The 11,020-nt window shown below is 45.8% G+C and overlaps 1 non-coding gene across 1 annotated transcript; it reads right to left on the bottom strand.

Annotated features, from left to right (window-relative positions):
- Positions 1-371: 371 nt before the first annotated feature.
- TRNAS-GCU (transfer RNA serine (anticodon GCU)) lies at positions 372-448 on the bottom strand. The gene has a single exon. It is a non-coding gene; the product is annotated as a tRNA-Ser (tRNA).
- Between the last annotated feature and the right edge of the window lie 10,572 nt (positions 449-11,020).

The following is an 11,020-nucleotide window of genomic DNA, read 5'->3' as shown; positions in this document are numbered from 1 at the left end:
ATTAGAGGCCCTTTGTTGCAGCCAAATTTCCCTCCTGGGCCCCTGAGCTGACTGCTGACCCTCCCCCAATCACCTCACAACTTAACAGACTCTGCACAGTCCCTGGGGAGCAACAGTTAAGATGGAGGAGGGACACCCTGGGGGCCCCTACAGGCTCTGGAGCCCTGGAGCAATTGCCCATTTTTTCCTATGGTAGCTCCGGCCCTGCCCTTGAGATCCTGTTCCCCATTGTAGGATGGAGCTGTACAAACAGAGGCACACTGGGTGACAAGTAGGGATGCTCATCCGGATTCCGGATATCCGAACTTTTTTAAGCTATTCGATTCGGATTCAGGGGTTCTCTTCGGACAACTGTTGAACACAAAAGGCAAGGCCGTTCCTGGGTGGGCTTGAACCACCAACCTTTCGGTTAGCAGCCGAATGCGCTAACCAATTGTGCCACAGTGACTGTGCACTGAGTTGCTGCTAAATGACTTTATGGGGATATATTTGGGTTTGATTCTTGGCCAATGTATGTGAGCTTGCTTTTGACATCCTACAAATCCCTGGAAGACAAGATCCATGAACAGGGAGGTGGAGGGGGTGTTTTTCACCTTCCAAAACGTTTTGGAAGCATTTTAAAGGGCACTTCCGGTTTTTCTATCTGGATATCCTGCTCCTTCCTCCACCATATCTGCTCCATGTCCAATCTCACCCTCTCTGGCTGTGAACAAGGATGACGTTCTGCGCCACCTGTCAAGGCTAAATGCTAGGAAAGCTTCAGGCCCAGACGGAGTGTCACCAGCATGCCTAAAAACCTGTGCTCAACAGCTAGCTCCTATTCTCTCCTCCATCTTTACCAGATCCCTCCTGGAAGGCAAAGTCCCAGCATGCTTCAAGAGGTCGACCATCATCCCCGTTCCCAAAAAACAGGGAATCACCGACCTCAACAACTACAGACCTGTGGCTCTCACATCCGTCATTATGAAAGCTTTTGAAAGCATGGTCATGCCTCTTCTAAAAGTCTCCACAGAGCCCCTGCTGGACCCACACCAGTTTGCGTACAGAGCTAACAGGTCCACTGATGATGCCATTAACATCTGCCTGGAGACAGTCAACGAGCACCTGGATAGACCAAACTCTTTTGCCAGGATCCTCCTCCTTGACTTTAGCTCAGCATTTAACACTATCAGCCCTCAAATACTTCAGGAGAACCTTGCTGAGCTCAAAGTCCACCCCACCCTGCGCCTGTGGATAACTGACTTCCTCACAAACAGATCTCAGGTCGTCAAGCTAGTTACTATCCTCTCCCAACCAAGGACCACCAACACAGGGGCCCCACAAGGCTGCGTCCTATCACCAGTCCTGTTCTCCCTGTACACAAACAACTGCAGATCCACTGAAAACTCTGTCATAGTTATCAAATATGCAGATGATACCACCATTGTGGGCCTCATCACCAATAACGATGAGCAGGCATACCGTCATCAGGTTGAGAGAATCTGCAACTGGTGCAAGGAGAACGGGCTGGTCCTAAACACCGCAAAAACCGTTGAGATGATCATCGACTTTAGGAAGCGTGCACCCACACCACCCCCAATCCACATCGACAGCGCGGAAGTCGCACGGGTCCCCTGCGCTCGTCTCCTGGGCATAACCATCTCCAACGATCTGAGGTGGAAGGCCAACACCACCTGCACCCAGAGGAAAGCCCAGCAGAGACTATTCTTCCTCCGCCAACTGAGGAAGTTCGGCATGGACCAGAAACTTCTGACGAGCTTCTACTCAGCCACCATCGAATCCGTCATCTGTTCTTCTATCCTTGTCTGGTACGCTGGCTCCTCTGCCAGCGACAGACACAAACTACAGAGAGTCATCGGATCAGCGGAAAGGATCATCGGAAAACCACTTCCCCCGCTGGACCTACTCTTCAACACTAGACTGCGCTCCAGAGCCTTGCGGATCGCAAATGATCCTTCGCACCCAGTCTCCCGGTTTTTCTGTCGTCTTCGTTCAGGCCTGAGGTATCGGGCCATCTACACCAGGACCTCAAGACACAGGGACAGCTTCTTCCCCTCAGCTGTCAAATCACTGAACTCTCTGGACTAATTCCCATCCCCCACCACCAAAAGAAGAGCGGACCCTCCTTAGGCCGCTTGCTTTACTAGCTGGAATAGTCCTTCTAAGCAGGCCTGCACTGAAGAACTCTTCTTTTAAAAATGGTTATTATGTAATTAATGTTACCGTATTGTACTTGTTTGATGTATTGCTATCTCTGGTGTGTGTCATTTACTGTTTCTATGCCCTGTTTGTGCCAAGCCCAATTCCAGGCACGACCCAGTCGTGCTTGGCAAAAAATAAATTATGATTCTGATTCTGATTCTTATATCCGAATAGGTCGGATATCCACAGATAATGCATCCGGATATCCGCGTTCACACGGATATCTAAAAGGTCCGATCCGGATATCCGAACCGGATCCGGATATCTGGATATCCGGATCCGGATCAATTCGGATTTCAAAAAGTACTATCCAAGCACCCCTGGTGACAAGGACTTATCTGATTGCCCAATACCAAGAACAAGCATTGCAAGAATTTGACTCCCTCACCATCTTCCTTGGCTTCACCGTTTGTCCTGCGATAAGCTTCGGTAAATTGGGTTGTCGCGCACGCACAATGGAGGGTGACTGGCCAATTTACCAAAGCTGACCATGGAACATCGGAGCAGCCAGGGAGGATGGTGAGGGAACCCATGGCCTGTATGGGGCTGGAGGAAGCCCCACATAAGTATACAAGCTTTAGTTTTAATCCTCTCATTTTTCCTTTAAAATATCTTTTCTACAATCTGCAATTAAAAGAGTATCAAGGAGCAGGTTAAAGGGTACTGACAAAATTATTTTCTTGCTTGCTGGTGGCTTTAGGTCCAGATTTACCATAAGGCACTGTAGGCATGTGCCTATAGGCTCCTGGTGGTAGAAAGGCGGCTCACTCCCCTCCCAGAGCATCTCCCTGCTTCCCTATGCAGAGTACTCATGAGAGTGGAAATGAGAGGTTGCTCATTCCGCTGACAAGATCTCTTTTCAGCTAGGGACACTTCTAGCTACTTAATACAGTACTGAGTAGGGGTCTAGTACTGGGAAAAGAGGTGAGTGGACTCACCTAGAAAACTCCTGCATGCCAAAAAATGGGCGTGGTCAAACATAATGTGAGTGTGGTCATGTGTGGGGCCAAATATACATGACCTTAGCCGGGATGTTAAAGGTCTGATGGGGAAGTTTGAGCTCTGCCGTAGTGTATCACCCCAAAATAGATGTAATCTGACAGCATTTCACCAAAAAGACACATAATCTGGTAGAAGTTCCTCCAAAATACAGATAATATGGAAGTGGTTCCCTCAAAATAGACAATGTGGCAGCAGCAGTTCCCCCAACATACACATAATTTGGATGCAGTTCCCCAAAATATGCGAAACCTGGCTGTTATAAATCACCTTTTTGCTTCCACACCAGCAACTTCTTAGAGTTGCACCTCACAGACTGTGAGATAACTTGACTCTCAACACAGCAAGCATTATTGGAGATAGACCGTTCTCAGACGTCTTCAAAGTACAAGTAATTTATTCAGGAAACAGATATACAGATACAGTTCGTCATATCTTAGCAAAGCAGATTCTTCTTTAGTAATTCCGTTGCGTTGCAGCTTCTTGATTACCTTCCTAGTGACGGTAATCAGGTGATCTCCTGTCTATACTACGTTACATCTAGACTAACTATATACAGCATACATTACACCAGATTACATAAAGAAAGGAAATAATTAGGGGTTTCAGTCAGCAGATAGAGAGCATGAAAGTAGGAATAAGAATGCGCTCCGTTGGCCCATCCAGCCCTTACTGACTAGGAAAGAGTTAAATGTGACCTCATCTGAGCCATCCCCCAGACCCGACTATTGGCTTAGACCCCTCGTGGTGTCATAATACCCACCTACTCGATTAATATTCTATGATGCCTTTCACTTACATACAGGAATGTGATATTTTGTAAATATGGCCTATGTTGATTGTTCTCGTAGTCCATTTGTCTGGGGCAGTGTAGGCCTGTGGCCTTCCTTCAGGAACATGTTCTCAGAATCTGCTTGTATCATCTGCTTCAAGCAGACACTGAGATGCTTCTGCCTGCATCTTTGAAAACTCTATTTAAAGGTATACTCTGCGAACAAGCCTTTTAACTAAAACTCAGTCCAGATAACTGAGGCCTACTTAAATTATAACAATTCCCCCTAAAATGGCTTGCTCCCAGATCCCAGCTTCTGAACCCAGCAGTACCTGTTTTCTTTCCTGTATGTTTCACTTTTTGATGCTCGTGCTCACACACCTTCTTTGCTCTAGGTGGTTATCCCTGGGAGAGAGGGCAAGACCTCTTGGTCTTCCTGTAACCAGGCTCTCTGGGGGTGCCCTACTTCTAAGTCCCTCTATACCACATTCTCAGCATTTGCGTCACTTGCGTATCACTCACAAACTAGCATGATCACAGAAAACTGAAACTCGTTTGTCTGTTACACGACGGAGCAGTGCCAGGTGCCTTCTAAAAGAGCGCCTTTATACAATCAGCTCCATCACAGGTACTACTAAACCTATACCCGTAACCCTGTATGTCCCTTTATTTGGAAATATTGGTTCATGAGATTGTTTATGAGGCACCAATCTCTTGACCAGGTTAATTTGTTTTGTGTAATTTAACACACAACCTCACCTGGATAATGATGCCCAAAGTTGTCATCCCCATCCCGACGACCAGTGGGTGTAGGAAGAAATTTTGAACTGCAGAGGCCCAGGCCGAGTGTCCCTGGAACATCGCTGGAAACCTTTTCCACCAGGTCAGACTGCTTATTTTTGTGTTCTACCTCGTTAAGATCACCTGGATCATGGTGAAATCTTACCTCTAACTTAGTGTTCTGTTTGTTTAACCATTGTAACAAAGTGTGGTCATCTTGGATCAAAACCTGTTCCCCTTTGTCCCATGTCGTGTTATCTTTCAGGAGGGGAACTTCCCGTGAAACTTTGAACTTTAGAGTTCTCTTAACAATTTGAGGAATAACGTCATCAAACTTGGATGACTTGATCCATATGGGATCTCCGCTCACACAATATGTTCCCCTTAAGAGATCCACCTTATCGGAACAATTATGAAAATGTACCTTGAATGTGTCATTAGACATTATGCTAAAAAAACAAACCTTTCCTTCAGCCACCGGAACTATCGGTTTGGCTTCAGGGCGGATCTTTTGAATGGTAGCCTCGCATTCTGTGTTATTGAGCCAGCAGGCTTCTTCACTAAATTTGACTTGCCCCGGCAAACACAGGTACCTCTGTGAGAATTGCCCGCATGAGGACAACTCTACTTGTTTCACTTCCCCGCCTAGCACCAAAAAAGGTTGACCTCTCAGGTCATGGTGTAAGACATGTGTTGAGGTGGGAACTAAGGAAGTAGCGGTGCCTAAAGAAATGTTGCACCCTTTCCATTTGTTCACCCAAACCTCTCGAAGCTTCCATGCAAAAGATCCTTCTCCATAAAAATCGATATACCTCCCCTTGTCCAATCTCAGTTGTACAGGATCTTTTAGCATCTCCCTGACAAAATATGTCCCAAACTGTCCTGATTGGACCTCTTCCCCCCTTATGTCCTGAGGCAAAATGTGTACCTGAGGTCGGGAAGACTGTACTCTCTGCAATCTTTCAATTAAGAGTACCTCTTCACTTACCCAACTAGCATGAGGATAAGTGGCTGCATATGGACTGTGTAATATCGTCCCCTGTTGTGACCCGTGTAGTGAGAATGGGGTTCCCTGTGTTGGCTTTCCCTCCCCCGAGATCTCTCTCCCCACCCTCTTTGTCACCTGGAAATGTGGCTTGATCTCGATTTTTACTTCTTGTTTCGAGAACCACAAACCCTCGGCTTTCCAGCCTTTACGTGTGTATAGTTGTTTCAGAGACACTCTCTGTTGGTAGTTCCAGAGTGTGATGTTGTCCCCTGCGTCTCTCCTGTAGGAGAATTGACGTCTCCTGCTCGTTCCTCTCCAATCTGGAACCATCTCACTCTGGATAACCGAGATAAGGTACCCCTGAATCACACACTCCACCTTTGCATGTACCCATTGTACTGCAATGTACCTTTTAACAGAACTTTGGATCGGTGCATTGGTTCTGGGAGTGTGACATTCAAGAGCAGATTTACACTGCCTTTCAATTCAAACTTCCAGCACACCTGACCCTTCAGACCTTTCACCAACATTGTGCCATGAAATTTGTTTCCACCTGGCACAAGTGCTCTTTTCCTCCATCCCTGCTTGGTCCATCTGAGCTATTCAGAGGGAGGTGGGAAAGGATCAGTACCTTTGGCTCCAAACATTAACATGCTTGGGCCTTGTGTTCTCATTAACCCCTTGTTGTTCATGAGAATGTCCTCTCTTCGGTCTCCTAGGACGAAATGGCAGCCTAGGATCACCATCAGCACGGTACTCTTCATTATAAAAGCACCTCCTTGGGAAAGAAAAACATTAGCAATTTGCATTATGCTTTGCTCAGTCAGTTTTTTTAGTCTCTTTCCGATCTCCGAAATCTCGTTTTTTAGTCTCTTTCCAATCTCAGGAATCTCGCTGTTCTCCAAACTCGGATTGGCATCTGGAACCTTTCGCTTATCCGACTGACATCTCTGTCTCTGCTGCCAGCACCTCGGCTCTCTTGCTTCCATATTGCCAAACTCCTGAAATCGAAATACAAACAAATCAATTCTTATTAATGATTTGGGTTTCCCCCTGCGGATTGTACTCTGTACACTTTAAATTGATCAATATATACCGTAATTGATCTCGTTGCTTTATGGTTCTCATGAACTCTGTTTACTCTTTTTGGTAGATTGGAGTTAAACTTCTCTCCCCTACCTAAGTACTATCCTAAGTACTTACCTGTTTAAAATATGCTCCCGCGGACTTCACCTTTGGAAGCTCTCACCTCATTGCAAGCTCTCACCACACCCCCCCTTCTGTACATATGCGGCCGTCGTATGCACAGAGTACGGATGCCACACACCTGTTGCTGCTTTGCAGGTGAGCCTGCAATGCTCTTGCTCATTTTCACATTTACTTACCTAGAACTTCATTGCGATACCAGCTCTGCTAGAAGTCCTGTGTGTTGTACCCTTTGACCACTGTTTGCCGTGCTACTACCCCCAGACTACAAAAAAAAATGTCTGCCTCCCTGTAGGAAGGAGCACTTTGCATTTAAACTACACAGGGTGCAGGGCTAACCATTTCAGCGTTAAATGCCTGTATGCAGATCCCTGAATGCCCACTTGATAGGTAGTCATATGGCAAACACTGTACTGATTAGTGATGCTCGGATACCCCTTTTCAAAATCCGGATCCGATTCGGATCCGGATAACCCGATATCCGATCCAGGTCGGATATCCGAGTTCAAAATTTTCCGATCCGAATGCAAATCGGATATCCGACCACAGTATCTGGGCTATCAGGGCTATCCGGGCAAATTGGGATATCCAGATAGAAAAACCGAAAGTGGCCTTTAAATTGCTTTAAAAACGTTTTTAGGGTATATGAGGCATGTAGCATCATTATTTTGTAAAGGGGAACACTAATTGATGATGTGGGGACTTAAAATCCCCCCCCCCCAAAAAAAATAGCTGTAAATTAACATCAGGCCTAGGTTCCAGACAGCAGTCGTGCAGCCCACATGGGGCTTGATTCACAAAGCGGTGCTAACCTACTTAGCACGTCTAAAGTCTTTAGACGTGCTAACCAGGGTGCTAAGTAGGTTAGCACCGGATTTCTCAATCAGATCGCGCGCAAAGTTTTACGCGCGCAAAGTTTTATGCGCGCTAAGTCTCATAGGCTTTAATGGGCACTTCGCGCGGAGCGCCCTGCGCTCTGTGCAGTGCGCGCGTAAAGTTTTACGCACATAAAGTTTTATGCGCGAAAAGCTCGTTTAGACGTGCTAAGGGGGTTTTCACAGGCGTGCTAACAGTTACCACTGCTTTGTGAATCAAGCCCATTGTGTCCAAAGTCCAACCGCACAACTGGGACATGACAGTTTTCACCCCAGACACCTCCAAAAAATTACGCAGCAATTGTGTTTTGGGTTAAATATAGGTGGTATCAGTGGCCTGTGGCACCCTGGCGGTGGGAGCTGCACAGGCAGCAGGAGCAGGGCAATGCAGCAGCAGCAGCAGGTGTAACGTCTGCCAGGAGCATGCCAGATGTGGCACGTGCCAAGTGCTAGTCAGAAAGAAGAGGAGAAGACACTAGTGCACACTAACTGTCACACTGGCACTGCTCACAGCACAGCAGTTCTGTAGAAAGCTAACACAGTAGTACTACTACTCTAACAACTACTAACACTGACTGCAGTACTACAGTACTAACTAAACAATAGAAGAATCTACCTAAACAATAGAACAGGTGTGACTAGATTACAGAGAGCAGATACAGGACAGGTATAGCAGTAAAGCTGGGCCTGCTAACTACAAAATAGTACAAGAATCTATCTAACACAGAAGTAGTACAGTAGAGTAGGACAGGTGAGAGCACAGGTAACTAGAGACTAGAGCACAGAGCAGGGCAGGCTGCCTTGCCTAGGCACTGGGCCTAGCTGCTGGCTGCAGCTGCAGCAGCACCAGTGACAGTCTCCTTCCCTAGTCCCTAATTACACAAACTAAACTGCCTAAAATACAATCTATCTACAATACAAAGCAATACAGGTGAATATCAAGTGTTGGAGTGTAAAAACGCTAGGTGTATTGAACCATAAATGCACTTGCACAGACAAAAAGCACTGGAGCAATCTGTCAGTACAGTCAGCCAGTAAGTCGCAAGCAGGACGAGTGAGGCAACATGGCGCCCGCTATTTATAGAGGGGGGCTTGGCCAGGCTCCCCCTCTGTGATTGGCTGCAGTCAGAGGGCTGGGAGCCCTCTGATTCGCTTGTGAGGACTCAAGGTGATGTCTGACGTGATGCTATCCGAGCAGATGACGCTATCCGAGCTTGGATAGCTAGGATATCTCTGGATAGCTGATTGCTATCCAAGTGCGCTCGGATAGCACAGCCCGGATAGCTAATACTATTCGAGCTCGGTATTCGAGCTCGAATAGTGAAAAAAGCATCACTGGCCATGGTACCCAGCAGCCCGGCCGGTCAAATTACATTTTTTTTTCATCATAAAAGATTTTATTGAGCAGATGTTAATTACAAAAATTCAAATAAACTTGCATTTGAAAAGCTATGAATCTTATATATGACTACAATATATGTAAGATAACAAATGTGTTACAGTAAACATTAGGAACGATAAAGAATCATGAGAATAATATTTAAATCACCCCAAAACCTAAGAACCCGGATTAGTTGTTTTAGCTAAACCTGTGACAGGTAACAACCAACTTTGGGATCTTAAATAAAAGTGTTGAGGCAGGTAGCCCATCAGGCTTGCGACACTTATTAGTACTGTGACTTTGTTGTTAGAGTGATAGCAACAATTCTATAAGGGAGACTATTCAGCTACATATAACCGAGGTAATAGATACTAGGAGGAATGAAGAGCATTAGTAGAGAAAAGAGCAAGAGGTAGGATTTGATTAGAAAAAGAGAAAGAAGAGAGGAATAAAGGTACTGATAAGGCTAAAAGTATAGGGGTATTAGTTCAGCGAGTTAAAGTGGTAATTGGCTAGCGTAACTCAGCCAGTTTTTTGGAAGAACAAAATTATTGTGCTCTCCTAATGTCCTGCTTCTTATTTTGTATTCCATCGAGATGTTTCTATTAACCACAGATAACACTTGGGTTATGTTGATTTGGTTTGCTGATTTTTAATTTGTCACTATTAGGGATATAGCTGATAGCCACAAATTACATTTTTAAATGGGTGAAGATAAGAGGTGCTTGGGGGCCCCCCTTAGCTCTGGGGCCCAGGGACAATTGACCCCCTTGCCTTAACTGTAGTGCCATCCCTGGCTGGAGGAAAGAAGAGGTTGCTTCTGCCACACAGAGCCTGATTATCGGTCTCCTATAGAGAGAGATTAACTTTTTTTTGGTGCACACTGCATTTACAATTCAGTATTTCCTCCCAGCTCTGTGAGTAATAAAGCATTTAACCCCTCCCACATCCTCTAAAGTGAATTAAAAGTCATGTATACCTTTCATCACCTTGTTCTTCCTAAAATAAGAAACCATTACTCACTTCCTTATCTCAGTCCTTAAATATCACCCAAAAAACATCAGCCACAACTTTAGCAGTAAAGGACCCAGAACTCTTAAACAGAGACAGCTGCCACACTCTTGAAGTCAGGCCCCAGCTGGGGACTGTTAACTGCCCAACATTTAACTGAAAAAAGCACAAACATATTTCTCATCTAGTAGATTGGGCCTGTAGCCGGTGCCGCCCCCTAGATTTGCCTAAATCCTGTTATTCAGATGGCTTAATGGTAGTGCTGCCCCTTAATGCTGGGTACAAACAATTATTAACAGTGAAAGACTGGCTGGTGCCCTCTCCAAGGTTCTCCCTGACTATCTCATGTGTGTGATTATGGAAGATGGGAAGGAGTTTTGACAGCTCACAGACCGCAACTTAATTTAACAAAATAGCATGCAACACGGACACAGGCTATTTGTTAATCCTTCAAGCCAAGTAATAAAATCACGCAAAAAAGCTTTATGTGCAATGTACAAATCTTTGTATTCAGCACCACTGGTACACACATCTACGCCTCTGTGGACTTCACTTCAGCACCAGGGGCATAGATACATGTATCCTGCGGTTTACAGCGATACACCCCCCATCCCCCCACCCTCCTCGACTCTTGTGATCTACCCGTGGCTCCCACGACCCCACCCACCCATGGCAGAGTACTGATCGGTAAATAGGAACATGTGTTCCCATTCACTGATCACAGTGCCAGTAGTGAATGATAATCTGGCATCAATGAGATGCCGATCATTATTCACAGTTCTTCACTACTTCCTGTGTACTGTTCA

Source organism: Hyperolius riggenbachi, chromosome 9, assembly GCF_040937935.1.
Source record: "Hyperolius riggenbachi isolate aHypRig1 chromosome 9, aHypRig1.pri, whole genome shotgun sequence".
NCBI classification, from domain to species: domain Eukaryota; kingdom Metazoa; phylum Chordata; class Amphibia; order Anura; family Hyperoliidae; genus Hyperolius; species Hyperolius riggenbachi.
This window is presented reverse-complemented; position numbering and strand designations above follow the sequence as displayed.